Consider the following 20,766-nt stretch of genomic DNA (forward strand, 5'->3'; position numbering starts at 1 on the left):
AGTGCTTGCAAAAAAAAGGAGTTTTAAAGCTTTTGCTTTTTTGGATTGTGTGAATGCTTCATTCGCCTCACAAACAACCACAGAACCACAAGTGCGGTGCAAACTTTCTCCAGGAGGACAGCAAGAAGTCTCTGGTTTTTAAATGGTTAATCTCCGCAGGTCACTACCAGCCACCGAGACCAACAGAGTCAGTGAGTGCTCTCTAACCACAGTCTATGCAGTAATAGTAGGTCCTTCAAATATTTGCTCATTCTCTTTTTGTTTTGTTTCCTTGCTTTTCACATGTTACCAGCTACATAATTTCTTGACAGAAAAAAATAAATATAAAGTCTATGTACTCCAGGCATACTGTAAAACTAAAACAAGGTTTGGGTATGGTTTGTATTTTCAGTTTAAGGCTGCAAGCAGAATTTACAACAGAGGGTACAAGTTCTGTCTGAAAAAAAAGGAGGGACTATGGCATCAAACAGCCTCTTCAGCACAGTGACACCATGTCAGCAAAACTTCTTTTGGGGTAAGTGTTACCGTATTTTAAAATCCTGTAAGAGATGAACCTGTTAAACAAAAAGGTATGTTTCTTGGATAAACTGCTAGCTTTTCCGGGGAAATGTATTATATTGAAAATTATGATAATAATGTTATTTTGCTGCACTAAAAATTGAAAAAATGAAATTGCTGCACATATTTGCATTTGGCATCTGTAACTTATCTACTTCTCGAAGGAATGACTTGAAACAGAAAAAATTACATTATCTGGCATTAGTCAAAATGTTTTCTAGAGTTGTAGAAATGAGGTAGTTAAAAACAGTAAAAGAAAGCTTAATCTTCTCATTAACCCTGAGTGAAATACAATGGAACACTAAATTAATCAGAGTGTTATGAAGTATTCACCCTGGCAGCTCCCAATATTTGAGCAAACTTCAAAAAGGAAGCAATTTTACAAAATAACAGACCACGGAATTATCTCAACATTATGCTCTACCATTATGCTCCACTGCAGAAATAAACCTGCAGTGCAGTTAACATTTTAACCAGCTCCACTAAAAGAAATCTATTTGTAAACTTACTCTGCATCGTAAGATAGGCGCACAAGTTTGGTCCTACACATCTTCGTATAACTGAAGCATATACTCCTATATAAAATTATAAGCATATAATAGCCATTTTTAAAAGATCTTTATAGTTACCCAGGACATCCAGGATATTAAACAGTTCACAGAAGCCTTTAAAAACTCCCATGCCATTATATTTTTCTATGTAATTTTAATTTTACATCTATACACTATTATCCATATGGAAAACTTGTTATAAACACACGGCAAGCACTGAAATGTCTAGGATTCTTTTAATCATATTCTTGGACCTACCAAAATGAATACCGTTTAGTCTCATGAAAAATAAAACTCTGTAAGGATACCATGCATGATTTTAAAAAGCCATACCTATTAAATCATGCTGCACTTTAAAAGAAAACAGGCATAATATAGTCCCCTAATATTCTATTTCAAATTAATGTTGATACACAAAAGTAAACTACTTCAACATTCATCAGCTGACATGGTATTAGAGTAAAATATCTAAACACTTACAAGATTTTCTTTATGATGTCCAGCATTTCCCAACTACAAGGCAAGTTCATAAAATTTTCTTTTACCCTTTAAAATAAATCCTTTTGCTCTGTATACCTGTATTAACTTTGCTTTATAACTTACAACTAACGATTGGAGTTTCCTTTACTCCTCCTACTTCACACATTTTAACTGGCTACCAGAGATCAGTCTTAGTTTAGGCCAAAGAGAAATAATTAAACTTGAAAGAGAAAAAAGGTTTCTCTTAAAAAGGTAAGGAAATGCAGTTTGTATTTTACAAAAAAAAAGCAAAATTGCTGTAGTCTCTCCCTCAATAGTTGGAAGTGGGCCCCCTCAGTTATGACACATATAAGACAATAATCACAGATTATTTTCTTGAAATATAATGGTAGGTAATAAATGTTACTCCAAAGAGTTCTGCATTCGGGAAGCAGAACATACATACAACTAGGCTGCATTACAGCCCCTATTATAATCACAGCTTACACAAGGTAATTTTTGCTGTTCCTCCACAAGAGATAAGAGAAAGAAATGTTTAAAACTATTGTTACAGGACGAGTAACTTGAAACACGCATCTCAAGCAGTTAACTTATTCTTTCACAATATTACTGTTTGAAAACCAATACATTTTTCTAACCTGATGGGGGACAGTACAAGTTTCAAGGACCACTTGAGCCTTTAGAAGCAAAGACATTAATATTGTCACAAATAATATGCTAAAATGCTCTTTATCCTATCATACAAGAGATCTTCTATTTCTGTGACATCCTTAATAGCTATTCCTACAGTAAAATTTTCAAAACCTGACCAAGTTTCTAAACCAGGCATAACAGTGAACTAAATAGATAAAGATCATCTATTGCATGTCATATATTTTTAGACATCGTAACTAATTCTCTCTCTTCTAGAGAGTGGAATTTGGCCTCTCCCACCCCCAAATAGCACTTTAGCACCCGGAGACAATTTAAGACGAACCCACTACACCACACTAATGATAGGTGTGTAATGAACATTATCTATATGCTGTCATCACACTGCAAACATTTCCCCCAGCCCATCATCTATCTGAAGTCTTAAAACCTCACTTCAGGCCTTAAATTCTTATAAATGATTATCACGACAGCCTAATGAAAAGTCAAAAGTATGTGCTCCAGTTTTGTAAAATAATTTTTTACAAGTTTAGGCTTTTCCTAGGTGAGGGACAAAGCACACGCTGACCAATTGCCTCACCTCAAATAAGAGTGAATGAAGAGTGTGTGAGAGTGTGTGAGTGTGTGCACATGCGTGTGAGTGTGTGTGTGTGTGTGTGTGTGACAGAGACAGAAAGAGTTCCAGTGTCCTTGCTCTCTCAGCACACCATTTACCTTGAATTAAACAATTTTCCATCTGCATTCTTCAAAATCTGCCCATTACTTATCATAAATAAAGTCTCTTGAAAATGATAGATCTGACTCATGGAATACCTGACAATTAAGAACTTATTTATGACAATACATCAGCTAACGGGATTAAATTTCCATATAAAACCTTTGTAATTGATCACAGTGACTAAACATGATGTGTAAACACTGATTTCCAAAGTAACAGTTGTGGTCCATATCAATGATTTTATAGTTTCAAGATTCACTAATGTTAAAGTGGTATAACTAGCTTCTAAAATAAGACAGCTAACTTCCAAAATCCAGGGAGATGATTTAAAAAATCAAGAACATTCACAGGAGACCACTCTAACATATATTAAAAGTTAAAAATGTCAATGCAATTAAGTAATATAAATTACTTAAAATTATAATAGTCCGAATTTTACATAAAAAACAAAGATTTCACTTTTAAAATTTTAAAAACATTTTAAAATGCAAACGAGCTAAAAGAAATCACAGAAAAATATTTTGTTAGTCTGTAAGAACCTCCCGATGGTCTCCAAATCACAAGGCAGGCATGAAATATACACGATAACATTATGATACATTTTATTTTACAAGAACAAAAAATTTATCTATTCAATTACACCCTTCAAACTAATCACTGATAGTTTGACTTATTTAAATCAGTCATGCTAAAGTTAAATTCAGTAAGATAGAAATGTTCCAGTTTGTTAAAAGAACACTGAAATATTTGATGGTTAAATAAACTGCAGAGGGAGGAAAAAACTAACTCATTGAAGGCACTAAGATTTTATCAAACACACAGAATTAATCTTTATTGAATAGAACCATTCACAAATCAAAACTCACTGTACTTCAATACTTTCAAGCAGCGCTAATCAATTACAAACCTTTTCTAGTGCTTCAAAACTCATGTGCTTTCAATTTTATACACTGGTGGTCTTCAAGTACTGTATTGGGGCAGAGTTAAGACATTCTGTATCACAACTTTTTTTTCCAACAAATATCCATCTAGAGGGCTTTTTTTTTCCCCTCTCTAGAGCTGCTCACATGAAAACTGTGGTAATATTTTTATACTGTACTTCTTTGTTGAAGCTAAAGGTTAGGGGTTACCTAAATACCTCAACTGTATATACAAAAAAGGGAAAAGGTAAGTATTCATATAAAAAAATCCAATGGGACTGGATTATTTATTTTTGCATTTCCTATGATTAATGATGCACCCGTACCTACTTGAAAACTGATGGCAAAACAGGGTAACATCTCAAATTCCTCTCCAAAGCATACAAATATCAACCTTCCATGCTGTTCTAAACCTTGCTCCAGGAGACTAAAATGTGACAACTCTAACGTGAGGTCATGCAAAAGCTCCTCAAAAGCATCAAGATCACAAATGCTATTACCTAATAAAAGGCTTCAGAGATATTTTTACATAGAGGGTTCACTGGAACAGTCTATCTCTAGTGTCTCTTTAAAAAATATTACACATATGGTCAAATAGACAAATTAATTTTATAATGAAAAAATCCTGCAAATAATAAAGCTGTAAATGGGACAAAAGAGTAACCATTTTTTCTAGTCATTTACCATTTAAGACTTATTAAATAGGTGCTAGTAAAACCAATGCTAATTTAGGCAGAGATATCCCACTAAGTTACCTGTATGCATTCTTTTTTTCTCCTATACCAAAGAATTCCACTGAAGATGACATTCTACCAAAAAAAATTTTTAATATTTAAAAAAACATCCGTCATTGAACTCCAATAATAAGGGTAACAATAAACTCCAATAGTATTTTCTAAAGAGGAAAATAGTCTAAGCTGTTTCAAGTATAAGGAGATTCTTCACGAAATCTAAAATGGTTACTATTTTAAAACAAATATTTAGAAAAGAAAGTCTCGCATAATGAAAATACATACCTTAATACAATATACTACCATTTCAGAGACTACGGAATTCAGTGGGTATGTATTCTGATTAATGTGTTATAATTCAAAAAAATAATAGGGAAATCCTATACCTTATTCAAAGGGAATTTCCTTACAATTTTCACCACAGTTGACCACAAGCTTTTGTCCTTTCAACAACATCTAAAACAGTCTATACGTTCCCACATAACTTTTTAAAGATCTATACCGAAACTGAGCTACAACGTCCTTTTATTACATTGTATGTTATATCTTCATCTTACATTGAATTCTTGGAATTTTCTCCCCTTTATACTATTTTTTAAGAACAAAGGATTCAAGGTTTGGAACCACTAATGTTAGATGGATGTAAGTAACACCATATCAAACATTCCACGTGCTTGCTGTTATTACTGAACAGGATGTTAACTCTAACGCGTTTTTTTCCATAAATATGCTTGCTTCAACTAGTAAATAAAAACCTCATCATTCACCATGATATACAAAACAATTTCCAGATAAAGTTAGCTGTAGAACTGAGAGTCCTTTAAAGGCTAATTGATACATAAGCATTCAATACTTGCAGTGAAAAAAAATTCATCAGTGCATCTCATATAAACACCCTATATTGTTGTTAATATTCATAAATTCAACATCAAATACATATTCTAGGACCAAAAATCATACCAAATGTGATTTTGGTTCTAATTAAAAAGAGGACAAATGTTAGTTTATCTTGATTAATTGGCTTTGATTTTTTAAATCAATTGCCCACAAGGAATTCTGACCATATAGACATATTAAATGAATGCAATTTTTAATAATATTTAAGATACCTTAAAATTATTATATTGATGCCAGAAAATTTACCAAGTTAACATTATTCTCAAACATGTATTTACGACTATGGTCACAATCAGCTTAAATGGTCTGTTATCTGCACTATTTCTACGGCCATCCCTTAAGAAATAACACATGAGTTACATTACAGAGGTGACATTCTTAACAAGGTACAGCTAACTATCCTGGGCAGGGCAAATAATTTTGACCACAAAATCAAATAAATGAATTTTATTTTACTTTTCATTTAAACTGGCTTTTTTACTTTTTTTACATCAACAGGAGCTACTAAAATCATTATGCCATCAAGTACAATTACATAAAACACTAAGCTTAAAACTCAAAAATTTACACATTTATAGGTTGCTCTAAAATTTATACGAACCATGAGTGTGCCAAACCATTCTTTATATATTCCTTACCGGCAGATGTCTTACAATTAAATCCATTTTCTGGTGCAGTATAAGTAAAATATAATAATAATAATAATAATAATAATAAAGGGAAAATGCTACCCAAAGCATAGTTAACAATCAATAAGGTTAGAAAAACATAACACACAGGCTCTCTGGAAAAATTAGAATAATGATGTTGTGATATTCCACAGAACTTTATATGAACATGGACACATTTTTATACAGAAACAAAATATATGCCACATAAATATAACTTAAATCTCTTTCAACTATCAGTCCACTCAAAACTTTAGTATATAGTATTTGCATTTGCAAGTGCACACAAACACACAGGTGGCTACAGAACTTGAGATAATGATTGTAAACAAGGAAAAAAATAGTAAATTACTTAACTGAGGGGCTGTTAGTAGTTTTTTGTAATAGATAACCAATTACTTTTTGCATGTATACGAACAAATGTGAAACAGTACAACCATTAACAGTCATCAAGCATCTACTGGGAAATTCAAGATAAAAATAATCAAAAACTATGCTTGTACAACCTAAGGACATTATTTTCCAGTCATAAATTTAAAATAATTAAACACCAACTATTAGTTGAATTACTACAGTTCACAAAGGTAAACATGAATGTAACTCATCTGCTAATAGATACCTATTGACTGACACTCTCTCAAAGAACAACTCTGGCTTAGAGCTGAACAAGTAAATTTTCTATATATTTACTCAGTGCCTATATAACCTAGGTAAACAATTTAAATTAGGCGTTGTGATTTGCAATTTGCTTATTTTGTTTCAGCAGTAATAATTACAATTAATTCTATTTTTAAATTTCTCTACTGAACTTCTCAATTTAAACTTCAAACTTCCAGGATAATCTTTAAATGAAAAGGTATCATTATTTCTATCAAATGATTAAAAATTACTTAAATGGATCTAAGCAAGTCTATTCACTATGAAGCTAAAAAGATAGTAAGTGCTATATTTTATAATATTTTAATCCACTGGTTTTATTGTATTGGTGTAATCTGGTCCTAGAAAATAGACATATATGTATCCAAAAGATAGAGGGAAAAGATTCCCTTTAATCAATAATTGTATTATAAGATATTTTGTGAACATAGCTCAAAAATAACTGATTTTTTAAGAAAAGTGAATTCTCACTTTATTTCATAAAATTCTATCACATTACAGAAATCTGCAATATAATATACAGTATTTTACTACATTATATGTAATACAGAAAGAAAACTTCTTTATGTTAACAATCTATATTATATCAATCGGTATATGTTTTCCATAACATGAACAGCTGTAAAAGTATATAAGCATTTCATACTAAGGACTTTATCACCCAATTCGAAATACTACAACATCAAAAGAAATTTCTAAAAGAAAACTTCCATTAAGACAATAACATCCTAGGATTGGGCAAGCTAATTAGTTATAAAAAGTAATCTAGTTAAGATTAATTTTTATTAATTAACTACTCATGAAATTTGTAAATCTTTCAAAGTAATTCAATTATTGACAAAACACATGAAAAAATCTACTGCTCTTTCAAATAGAGTTCAATGTGAAAATGAAAATATTTAAGATAATCCATAAAGCAGACAGTACTTATACAATGTACTACAGTACCTTTGTAAAGCAATATAAACATAAAATTCAATGTAATCCGAACCTTTGATCATTAATCCAACCTCCTCTCCATAATATAAACTCTACTTTTTCATATTATTAAAACCTAAGTGTTTACATAGAATTCTTTACATTCCTCAAGTTGTTAAAACTAAACACATACAGTATGTTCTCTCTCGCTCTCTCTCTGTCTCTCCACTCCCAACTCTTGCCTCCCTCCCTGTCTCTGTCTTTCAGTCCTTTTATCTTGGGAGGAAAATTTATAAGATCTTCAAAGCTTTTTGCCACTAGTATCCACCTAGTTTTAAAAACATTATCTAAGCTAGAGAGGACAACTGGTATTGTCAAAGGAGCACCATTCTTGATTTAGTAATAAAGATTTAACAATGCATTTCCTTTATAATATGCATATGTATATTGCAGAATATTTTACTGTACCAATAAGATCAGAAAAAACATATAAAGAGATTTTTTAAACTACCATTCACAAAGATCCAGAAAGAAAACGGAGCCAGATGCTGATTAGGCTTTTTAAATTTTTCATAAATATTCTTATTTTTTAAAATATAATAATAAAATCAAAATCTATCAAGAAACACTGCAATAACTTTTTTTATAAGAGTGAAATATCTGGCTTAAATTGACAAATTAATTACTAAATGGTTAAGCCACTCTATATTTATACATTTATAGATATAAAAAATTTTACTGAGACATGTTTAAACCATTTTCTTGGCTGTGAAATAAAATAATGTGCTCCAACAAATAACATGACAAAATATTTTTCATTAAGTATTTATTCACAAAGTAATTACATATTACATGTAGAAAATGATAGGAAGAGATTTTCTATAATGCCACTACATTGATATATGTAACTCAAATTTGCCACCTTATTTTACCCCTTAATCAGCCAAATACATGATCAATTCATTGAGGTCCCATTATCCAAAAAAATCCAATATCACAATGCTGCTTTAAAAGAGATTTTAAGAAAAATCATCATATTATAAGCTGACAAAAGTATTTTTTGAAAAGTAGCTGTGAAAATAATGGGATCTGAAAACTTACATATAACCTTAAACAAACTTACATATTGAAACATACAAAATGACCAAGAAAACAGCAAACAGATGCATGAAATAAAACTCTACCTAGCAACGATATCACACTAAAAAGCCAACCCTAAACACAAGAGAAATACATATGCTTCTTAAAATACATGCTTAAATTTAATGCTTTTAAATACATGCTTGCCTTTTGAATGGCTCAAATGAATAGATAACACAGTGACTACATAACTTTCTTGTAAACTGGCAAAAAAAAAATCACATCTAATTCCTAATTTTCCAGTTACAGTGTATGATACTTTCTTTAATCGTAAGACTACTACTTATTCTAAACTGGCTTGAAAGGCTTGCCCACTGCATTTTCCCTGTACGTACCTCTTCCTTATCAATTATGATGTATCTCCAGCATTCGGAAGAAAAAAATAAAAAGCTTCAAACTTTAACTGAGTTTAAAACCCATCGTTAAAACAGTATACACAGGGCTACATTAAAAAATACTCGTTTCTCGAAGGCCAGAAAATCTTACTTTTTTTAAGCTGATGCATCTACACATAGAAAGCAATTTTAGTAAGTTCTTTTGCTACGCCATAATGATCTGCTCCAGGAACTCAAGGGTACCTAAAACAACGGACTACCTGTTCTAGCCATGCTTAGGAATGTGTCCAAATCATTTTTATTGATTTAACCTTTATAGGAATGCTGCATATCCTCAGAGCAAAACATTTTGAATGTATTTATAATACGACACACTTCTGAGAAGCCATGAAAAAGAAAGCTAAAAACCAATATAGATACTCCTCTACCCTTGGTTGTTATGGACGTTTACTTTTTTCAAGCACTATCAGCAGACCTAAATATTAAATAATGCCATTTAGAGAAACTTACTTTGGCACCACTGTAAGTAGAAATAAAAATTTATTTTGGAAAAAAAAGGCACATTTCAATAAATTCTAACTTTTAAGAAATAAAATGTCTGCCTTGACAATGATGTCACATCTACAAATTTTAATGGACTCTAAATACTCACTTTCATATTCTAGTTACACATTAATCATGGATCCTAGAAACACATCAAACTTAAAGAATTCAGTCCTTATTGAATAAACTAAGTTGTACTCTAGTTTACATTCTGAGAGTTTATAGAGCAAGTTCTGTGTTACCTATCTCTCTAGCTTTCTACAAGTGGAACTTTATTAATGGCTTCAGCAGCTAATGCCTGCATTAGTCATGTTTGCCAAATAATAATTCACAATATTATGCTTCCTCACATTATGGTTCATCATTCGTTAACTTGAACCTCACCTCTAAAGGAGTTATACTTTCACTGCAAACTGTTCTCTCAAAAAGGCAAACAACTTTTGAGCATTTCCAGATGTAGCACGCCAAAAAAAAAAAGAAAGAAAAATCATAGGCAAATTCTCAAAGAATTCTAAAATTATTAATAAAAACGTAGTAAAACTGGAGTCACTACTTATTACTTCAATGATAGCCATAAGTTTAAGAGCTGAATGTACTGTGTATCAAATTAAGAAACTTCTGACAGATTTCAGGTAGCTGCCAGCAGATAAACCAACCAGGCACATTTCAGTGTGAGACAGGATTCTACTGAACTGGAATTTCTGAGGTTCTGAGAATCACTGAACATGCAAGAATAAAAGGATAATGTTATCTTTTTCTCAAATGGTTAACTTTTTTTCTGGGTAATATAAATTTGGGCTTGGCTACATTATTTTCATTTTGTCATTAATTTTTTATAAAACATCCAAGCATGCATGTGATTATGCTAAACCAGAATTAAAATAATTTATATGCAGCCTCCTCTCTGAAGCAGGGCTGGAACTACAGCAAGGCACGCAGGAGTCTAGGGCACAACGTTTAAGGAGGTCCTCACTTGTACACAGCCCTGAAAGGGAGTGCCCCCTTAAATGCTGAGCCCTGCCGCACTTTGCTTGCCTCACCCAAGGCCCTGGTCCTGCTGAGGGCACACTAGTATCAATCATTTCATGAAGCAGGATATCATAAAACAGAGAACTTTGGTAATACAAAAATAAAATTAAAAATAAATTAAAAATAAGAAAATTCTAACAGCCTATCTGATTTATAGTTTTCTTAAAAAAAAAAAAGAACCTACTTGAACATAAATGTAATTAAATATTTAAAAAAACAATCATTATAATGAGTAGTCTGAGTTCAGAGATGGCACAAATAGTTGACAAATTTTCTTAAAAGGAGACTTTTATTTGCCATACATCTCCTATCTTTCAAAGTAAACCCAGTGGCCTTATTACTCAACCATAATGCGTTAAAGAAAATAAATTTCAAAAAAGGACTGAGCAAGTATGTTGCATTAAAGGGCTCACAGCGCTACACAGGGTTTGTTACAGCGCAGATCAACAGAATCACCTGAGGAACACGCCTTGAGGAGGAAGGGGAGACCAGAGGGGCTTGGGAATTTTTTTTAAACAAAGCTCTACAAGTAAATTAGCCACATTTGGGGATCAAGAGAGAGCCAACTTTTAATACACCCAGAAATAAGTTAAGACAAGATGTATATACAAAATACATACATTTCCAAATTGTTTCCCCCTCTAAACATTTGCAAAGCTTATTCACAAGAATGAAAACATTAAAATTTGAATTTGTTACCTTCTACATCTAGTAGAGATGTTAGATGATGATAATATGTCCAACAAGTAATACTAATAAGAAAAATTGTATATTGCAATTGATTTCAATTACAATAGAATATTCTAAAGTATATTTCTAAAAACTTAGTATTTTAAACTTTAAGTATATTTCATTAAGTGCCTATTAATGTCTTTTATGAAAATATATGTGCCCAACATACCTCCAAGACTATACCTTGAAATGCTATTTTGTTTTTATGTTAGCTTTTCTTTGTGTCAACTATTTATTGTGCCAGGCACTGTGCTAAACCCTCTACAACCATTATTTCCTTTAATTCTCAGAATTCCTTTATATGAAATGCGGATTATAATTCTTTACTGATGAGGAAACTGAGGTACTTTGCGGTAATAAAACCTGCCCAAGGTCATGCATACAGTGAAGAGCAGAGATCCAAACCCTAGCTTTCTCGCTCTTTCCACTACTACCTTAGAGTGGTATACAGAACCTTAATGAAGTTAAGGTTATATGAAATCCCCAATTTCATCTATACATGTATCGATTATCAGAAACATCATTAACTTAAAGTTATTAAGTTGACAAAATACAAGAGATCATCTTTGAGACTCCAAACTCTCCCAAAGCAAAGAAATTAAGGAAAAATAAAACTAAAGAGTGTACCAAGGAATAAGATTTCGGTCGGGTTTGATCAGAAAATGAAGATTTCAAGGAATTAAATCATTCTTAACCAATCATCATAATCAACAATCTTATTCAATATCCACACCATACCCTATATGCTTCATCTGATATGAAAATACCATTTTAGGAGTTAAAAATAAAACGGTTACATTAAACATAGGAATTTATAGTCCTTCCTTATTTGTAACATTAAAACAATAATGATTTCAGTCATGGCCTTTACGTCAGTCAGACGTGGAATCAAATCCTAGTTTCTATAATAATCCATAACATTCCCTTTACTATGGTCTCACTGTTCTACCTAAAAAGTCATACTATACACCCATACTCATGCTAAGTAAACAAGACAACTTTAAACCCTAAATCGTAATCTCTAATTACAATTTCTCAACTTCTTACTCGCTTAAATCTTTGATGTTCCCAAAGATCCACTGATAAAGGTACATGTTCTTTGCCCACCAAAGAGATTATGTACATGATTCCAGGAAGTAACTCTTGGACATGTACTATTCATTCCAATTCATCCACAACCATTTCTCCACTATCACTAAAAACAAAAATTCTTAGAGAAGCCACAAAAGAGTTCTGGCTGCTGGTTTTCTGACAGAAGATAGGAACAAAGCTGTGAGATTGTAGTACTGCCTGTATGGGTCCACTGAGAAAAGATGCCCTGGCCAGGAGCCACAGGTGACGGTAGGTAGCTGAGACATTTGCTTAAAGAACAAGCTGGGGAGAAGAAAACGCCGTTTAAACACCTGCAGACGCCCACCGTCTTCCCCAAACACGCTGCCCCCGTTTTTAACTTGGTACATAATGTCATAATGGTCACACCGAGAACCTTAGTAAGGTAGAATAAAATAGAACCATTTATCAAAATTAAATAAGTACATATGCAGGTATAAAATCGTAGACACCACATTTCAGAAAAGGAAGCATGCAAACTCCCTACTCTTTCTGGCTGGCATTGGACAAGACAGAAAAAGATCTGGTTCGAAAGACAAGTTGGTAGGGTAAGAGCTTCGCTGGCTTCAGCTTACACTCTGCAGGGGTTCACACTCATTTCATCATAAGTCACCCACGAAAAAGATGGAAGAAAAGACAAAAGGTTTTATGCACAGCCAGAACAATCAACCAGTGAAGCAGAGAATAAATTGAGGATGGCATGGTCATGTGCCAGTCCTTAGTCCACTAAGAAAAAACTCAGCCTGAATGTGGAAAGCATGGTTAAATTGAAGAGGGATTAAAAAGAAACCAGCAGCAGAATTTGGCAGCTGGTCTCTGGGATAAGCAAGGACTGGGAAAAGGAGACTGCAGCCTAGGAGAGGACAGTGGTATTGCCGGTAGTTTGGAGAAAAGCAGGGGAGGGTCAAGTAGGAAGAGTTTTGACTTTGTCCTTATCAAAGTTGTGCCTAGTGGGGGAGAAAGAAAGATCCTGATTGTAAACAACACAATCTCAATATTTTGTTTACTTGTACAGGGGTGTACCTGTTATCAGAGGAACTCAAAATGGTAAAAATCATCATGTTTGGATAAGAGCAGAATTATGAAATATATTTTTTATACTTGCCAGTATGATTCAACTAAAAATATATAAATATTATTATATTAAAAATGTAGGGGGCAGAACGCTTTAATGTTTAACATGAACCCATACAACAAATCTGATACTGGTCATGGTGCTGGTGTTTACTTCCCATGCTCAGGTTTAAGAAACAGAGCAAATTCCTACAATTAGAAATTATTTTTATGTAGGAAAACCAGTTTCACAAAAACCAGAGAATCTCATAAACACAAGAGACCCAGAAAGGGTTTTGGTGTTAGGCTGAAATCTCCAGTTACACAAACTATTCTTGTCCTGATGAGCACTGGGCCGATCACAGAAGTGCTGAATCACTACACTGTGCACCTGAAACTGTATTACACTGCACGTCAACTGGAATTAAAATAAACTTTAAAGAATGTAAGAAAATAGAAAACTAAACCCCAGTTACACCAGTTTTAAAAACTTGAGCAAGTTACTTAAGCTCCCTGTGTCTCAATTCCTTCATCTTTAGTAAAGATATTTAGCACCTACCTTGAAAGTTTTCCATGACAATTAAATAAGCTACATGTATGTAAAGTGTCTACAACCCAGTCAGGAAAAATCACTGCAGTTACTACATACATACAATAACCTTCCAATCATGAAATTCTCTTAAGAGGCTAAATTTGATGACCAGTAATAGTGCGGTCCTCAGATTGGCAGCAGCAGCAGCAGCACCTGAAAGCTTGCATAAAAATTCAGAACCTCAGGCCTCACCCCAAACTTTCTGAATCAGAATCTGCACTTTCACAAGATCCCCAGGAAAAACAAAGTCTGAGAAAGTCTGTTCAAAACAACATTCAATTAAGGGAGTGTCCAGCTTGTTCATATATTACCGGCTCCCTGAAACTGTCTACTTCATCTCAGTTCCAGAGTTCTTTTCTGATCCTGAGTGAAGAGCACCTGGTAGTTTACTCCTAATTTTTAATTCAGAGAAACTTTTAAGAAACAGACAGAAAACTCTAGTCTACTACTACTTCCAAAAGATGATTGTCAAAACTAAAGAGACCTCTCATGTTGACCGCTCAGTCGATGAACTCCGCACATGAACCAGGGTCTGTAAGCTGCACAACTGTATTAACTAGGAACGAGTCTGCGTGTATCCCTGATGTCGATGATGTCTCACCACAAATTGGTTAAAGGTTTACTGAAGTTCAAAACCCATTGTATTTGCCCTCTGTTCTGGAGACAGACACCTAGCAGCCCTAACAGAGTTTGTGAAGCATGGCTACTACTGAGTAAAACCATTTGGCTTCTGATATTCAACTTCTAGGTGGCTCACAAGTCATGCCTTTCATAACCTTTTCTAGAATCTTAGCCAGCAGAGGCCTCAAACTGACAGGACTTCAGACTTTCATTTTCCAACTAATCTCCCTCTTTGAGATGTTACAATGATTTTTTTATTCTTAAGTATTTATCTTCATAGATGCCCATTCCTATTGCTTTTCCACTCCATGATTACTGTACTGAATAAAAGAGGAAATAGAGAAGACATTTGTACACAATAAAATTGTCAGGCCAAATAATAATTCAAATTTCCTAACAGAGAAATAAAAGACGGTATGAAATAGATATGACAAAAAAAAACCACCTGCTGGATTCCACAATATTCTACGAGTGTGATGAGCACAGAGCTCCCACAGGCTTATCTCCTCTGAAAGGATTTCTTAGACTGCAGAACTTTTAACTTCCTTTTAGTTCTTACCCAGTTTAGTTCATGAGCCTACACTGTCTCTCACCTACATACTTATTCTTGCTCTCTCCCCTTAAAAAAAAAAAAAAATGCTTGCCCTCACTTGCCCGCTCATGCACTACTTCATCCTTCTCATTCTGCCATCTCAACTTTCTTTTCATTTGTGTCCACATGAGCAGTGCCCTCGATTCTAAACTTGGGTGGAGAGCCCAGAGCTGTAGACGTAACTCCCTGAGAGCATCACCGAGAATAGTAACATAGTCAGTTAAGCTCCAATGGCTTTCTGATAGGCACATCAATAATAATTAAGAGCTCACAGAAAAATATGCTTATCAGGAACTTTAAATCCCGTGAAAATTAAGAACAAAAAGGTGTCAAATTTTTCTGTAAGAAGCTGTGTATGAACCAGCACTTTACTCTTGGCTGGAAAGGCCTGGAGAAAAAAAACACCTGAATATAGAAGGTGAATTGGCCTTAAAGACAAAAAGAGAAATTTACTGAGTGAATGGAGAAAGGAAGACCATTTAAAAAGTAAAGGATGCGATAAACCAAGACTCAAGACTAAGAGAGGGAGACACTAAAATAAGTGGTAGGAAAAGAATTTTTAAATCTCTTAAGTATAGGGACTATTTATGAATAGAGTGGTTTAAGAGTTGCCATCTACTTACTATTCTTTAAAGCAGGCTTCATTCCTATGAGTTTAGTAAAGTCTCCACTACACAAAAGGAAATCAAAATCTAGGGAACTGACATACGTGAACAAAAAGGGTAATTATGAAAACATTCCTCATGACCAGTATCTGTTTGCTCAGACCACCGAAGTATCTAAAAGGTACCCTATAAAGAAAACAAATTTAAAAAGAAAAAGTAGGATAACCAGGAAATCAGAAAATATAAAAGAAAGATTGATCCTAGAAGGAATATTCAATCCCCAAATCACTACTCCAATTTCTAGAGATGAACACTGTGATTAGTTCTAATCACAGAAGTCTTAATAAATTATTCCTCTGGACTTTTTCACATTTAATTTTCTGGGTTGTCTCCAAGCTTCCCACTTCACCCCAATTTTTTCCAGTATTACCATATAAGACTTTTAAAGGGCTTTCAAAGGACTGAGCTTCAAGTAGAAAGAACTCTGACCTAGTTGTAGAGTTACAATGATATAAAATGACAAAACACTTTGTCTGCACTTCGTTTACCAGTCCTGAACTACACAATGCTCTCTAAGTCCTCTCCAAATTCTATGATTCTGCCATATTTATCATATTCTAGATAAAAGACTATTTCCAATAATCAACATAAGGTCAACCAGAGTGAAGGCATTTATCCCCACTGAGACTCTGAAGAACCATAATCTTTCTCAGCTCAGGTCTTGAAGGAGCTGCTGACAACCAACGAATAGTAATTTGCGAATAAGAAGAAAGGATTTTTTTGCCATTTGATGCCTCAGTGTTTAATATTTTCATTCAAAATTCAATTTCATCCTCCCGACTTTGATCTCACCATGTGTATTTCTACTGAATCGTTGACATCTATCTTTTACTTTGGGTCTTGGCTTCTGTAGCCCTAGATCCAGGTTTTAAGAAGGCACTTACAGGGCAATGATTAAGAGGCACAAAATGTCATGAAGAACTTTATTCAAGAGCCCTTTTACTTTCCTGCTTGGCTTTATGAAAAATAACTTCACCTCTTCATGCTTTACTTTCTTCATCTGTGAAATAAGAGAGAAATTATCCAGCTAGCTGTCCTGCCTCACATGGATGTTTAGACACTGAAAGGAGAAAAGTATGTCAAGACACTAAGAAAAATCACAAGTATATCCATATAAATTACGATAATTAAGTACTACAAAAACAAAGTTCAAACTTCCATTCACTTGACTAGAAGAACATGCTCATGCTTTTGCATGGGAACATAAAATATAAGCTGACCAGGTTTTCACCAGAGAACGAAACTTTAAAATCTTGAGCAAACCAAGTACTTTTGAAGACTAAACTTTGTGAAATAATAATATTCATTAAAATATTATCTCCAGTGTTACTGCCTTTTCATTCCTCTAGCTCAGCTCACCTTTTAATATACTCTGTCAGTAAAATACATGTGTGGTGACCACAACGGCCATTTGTTTATAAATTAATACATCTGTTACCTAACATATTACGTACCTTAAAAATTCTTCATGAGAACTGAAATTTTAAGGCTTAAATTTGAATTTAAGTTCCCTGATCTCTGTTTTGGAGACCGCTGCTGTTAAGGCAATGGTTTCAAACCTTTGTAAGCTATGGAACGCTGCTCAAACACCAACTTTTAAAACGCACACCCAATCCATAAGAGAAATACATGTAGAGCTGCTCTGATTAAAACGGGAATAAGAGAATAGGAACCAGGAGTTCCATGAGGAAACTCCTATGGCTCCCAAAAATACAATTTGAAAGCACTAATCTTGAGATCAGCCTTTCCATTAGCCTCTTTACAAAATAAAGTGAATGAATGAATGAATGAAATGTACTTAAAAATGCTATTCAACGATTCAACTAAATACTCCATGCTGTATTTACTGTAGAGACACTGTTGACTACATAATTAAGTGGCGCAACAGGCTTTCATGGAGGAAAATTCTCACAGTCCTTATCACCAGAAAATGTTACACTCCTAACTGCCATGGTTATATCAAAGACTGCCAATCTACTTTGCTTTGAGACTGTAGACTATCCAATTTATGCTTTCCTAGTTGCTAGGAGGCTTGACAGTTACACTTTTTCCCTCATCTTAGGAACCAGGGAGCACCTTTATTTTATGTATCTCTGCATTTTACCCCCTGGATTGATTTTATAGCTCCACTCCTTTTAGGCTTCATCTTGATTTCCTGTCTTTTCTATCTTATTATAAACAAGTACAATGAACTCATATACTTTTGGAATCACCTAAGATACCAATGATAAAGCTCAACACTCAAACTTGCTACTTGGCACCATCAGCGTCCCAGTTGGTACCTAATTCGCTAATTCTATCAGTCCCCAATACTAACAACCCAGCCTTACATTATCGCTTATACTTGTCTCCTATTCTTCAATCCCACTGCCATTACCCGGACTGATAAAATAGGGCTGCCCATAGCCAATCCACCTTACATAAAGCTTATAATCAATCCTCCATAATCAGTATCAACACATGTCATACCTTTATCTTTCCAAACAGTCCAAGCATTCAAACCTTTCCATATTCTGATACCAATGAACAGTTTTGCCTGTATTTCCTATAAACAAATTTCTCTCCAAACACATTAAACAATTTGCCCATATGCCTCATCCTCACCTGTAGGTCTTCAAACATGCTGTTTACCTGCAGTGTTGCCTACCTATCCTCACTGCCACCTTCCCCCCAACTTTCCATGGTGCCAAATATTACCTTACTTTGAAGACAGAACTCACATGGCATTATTTTCACAAGCTTTCATCGTCCAAATTGAAAATCCTCTAACCCACTTCTATATTCCCACAGTAGTATATTTGTAACTCTTTTCACATATTTGTCTCCATCATTCTCTCATATTCGTCTATCATTCTGTCTCAATTTCTATCTGCATAAGAGACCATCTCTCTACATATAAAAATCCCAGGCCAGTGACTGAAGCTTTCTTTAACTGCAAAATCCATTTTTCACATGAAATGCTATGAGAAAACCCAGGAAGTGAAATGGATTTTTAAAGGAGACTCTGGTTGCAAGGGAGAAGGACTGAGAAGACAGCTAGAACCTCCCCTGAGCAGCCCCACAGAGATCTTCACAAAACACAGACTAAACTAAACTACACACTCTCTGAAGACTAGAAGCATACTTTATGTACATGTTGACTCCCATGTCGGAAGTCAAGCAACACTGCAAAATCAGATCCTCCTGGAGTCAAATCATAGTTGTCACTTATAAACTATGTTCTCTATACAAATCCTTGAACCTCCCTAATCTAAATCCTCATTTGTAAATTAGAAATGATAAAATTTATCTCATGTGATATCCACATAAAAAAAGATACAGAAGAGCCATACTTCACACTACTGCTAGTACAGATAGAGTAATTCTCATTCTCTTAACTTTCTCTCCACGTCATCAACCCTACCATAGAACAAGAACTAAATAAATATTTCTGGAAAGAATTTATGAATGACTGGATGGACAGATGAATGAACAATTGTCTAAACAAAAATCAAAGAGACAGAAAAGGGATTTAATAAGAGATACAGAAAAAAGACATGCTAAAGAAATACTATATAAAGGAACAAGGAAAAATACTTTAAAATGACTTATATGGCTGGAAAAGAAAAAAAATGGTACTTTATATATTTAAAAACTAGAGACATTTTCAATAAAAATTTACTGCCAAAGAAAGAAGCTAAGATGAAAGAATTATTTACACACATCATTTTAAGGCTTGCATGTGAATAATATGATATCTGGCTAGTATTTAAACTCAATTTACATTCACAAGAGTTATAGCAAATTAAACTACAGTAAACGATTATCATGCTTTTTAAAATGAATTTTATTTCACTGATTTATGTATGACTGTTATGGAATGGTGTTCTGATTTTCTTTTTAAAACGTGTTTCCTTGTTTCTCAAGTTACAATGTAAAGTTCTGCGATTGTATTTAAAATCTTTTGGAGGTAGATGTGCACAAAAGAAATACCTCAACACAAATCACTGTGACACATAATGAACCCGAAAGGAATAGGCATATATCATTTAAGGCAAGATGTTAACTTTGATAAAAACAAAATCTGACTTTTAATATTTTTTAAAATTGGTCAATAAACATAAAATGCAGTAAGGCTTATATTCCACATATTTTTAAACTCTTCTGGCATCCTTGGGGTCCGTCTATAAAAGCAAAGGAGAATGCACATGGCAGAGACTAAAAAAGTCAAATGAAAAGAACATAATCCTGTGGGACTGTCCTTTAAACAGAAGGCTGAAATCCAAATGGCTTCCTTTGCTGTTTTTACAAAACTAATTTCATGCAATAGATGAAAATCAGTTAATGAAAAGTAATGGCATAGAAAATAATCAGTGACACAATTAGCACAATATTCTTGAATGGTAAACTACAAGTCGAGATTAGGTCTTATTATTTAAAGTTATTTATAGTCCTTAAAAATGAGAAAAACAGAACAGAAATTAGATTATAAATATCTCTTATAAAAACGTCACTCCATCAGACCAACAAGGTTAAAGAATGATTTAACAAATCTGACTCCCAAAGAGGGCTAGAATAGAGCGCCTTTCATGTGATTTCATAAAAAATGTGAAACCCTCTTCCTTC

General features: G+C 33.7%; 1 protein-coding gene and 1 long non-coding RNA gene across 6 annotated transcripts in view; one reads left to right on the forward strand and one right to left on the reverse strand.

The window, feature by feature from the left end:
• SUPT3H (SPT3 homolog, SAGA and STAGA complex component) overlaps window positions 1–20,766 on the reverse strand; it is a 498,445-nt gene that overhangs the window by 444,725 nt on the left and 32,954 nt on the right. The gene's annotated exons all lie outside the window — the stretch shown is intronic.
• LOC115296741 overlaps window positions 11–20,766 on the forward strand; it is a 54,442-nt gene continuing 33,686 nt past the window's right edge. For 2 of the 3 annotated variants that reach the window (XR_003911025.1, XR_003911024.1), the window contains exons 1-2: window positions 11–191; window positions 392–514. This is a non-coding gene — a long non-coding RNA (uncharacterized LOC115296741). Of the gene's footprint in view, window positions 192–391; window positions 515–9,543; window positions 9,721–20,766 lie in introns of those variants that run through there. The other variant, XR_003911026.1, reaches the window with a different exon arrangement.

The sequence above is a fragment of the Suricata suricatta genome, chromosome 7 (assembly GCF_006229205.1).
Source record: "Suricata suricatta isolate VVHF042 chromosome 7, meerkat_22Aug2017_6uvM2_HiC, whole genome shotgun sequence".
Lineage (NCBI taxonomy): Eukaryota > Metazoa > Chordata > Mammalia > Carnivora > Herpestidae > Suricata > Suricata suricatta.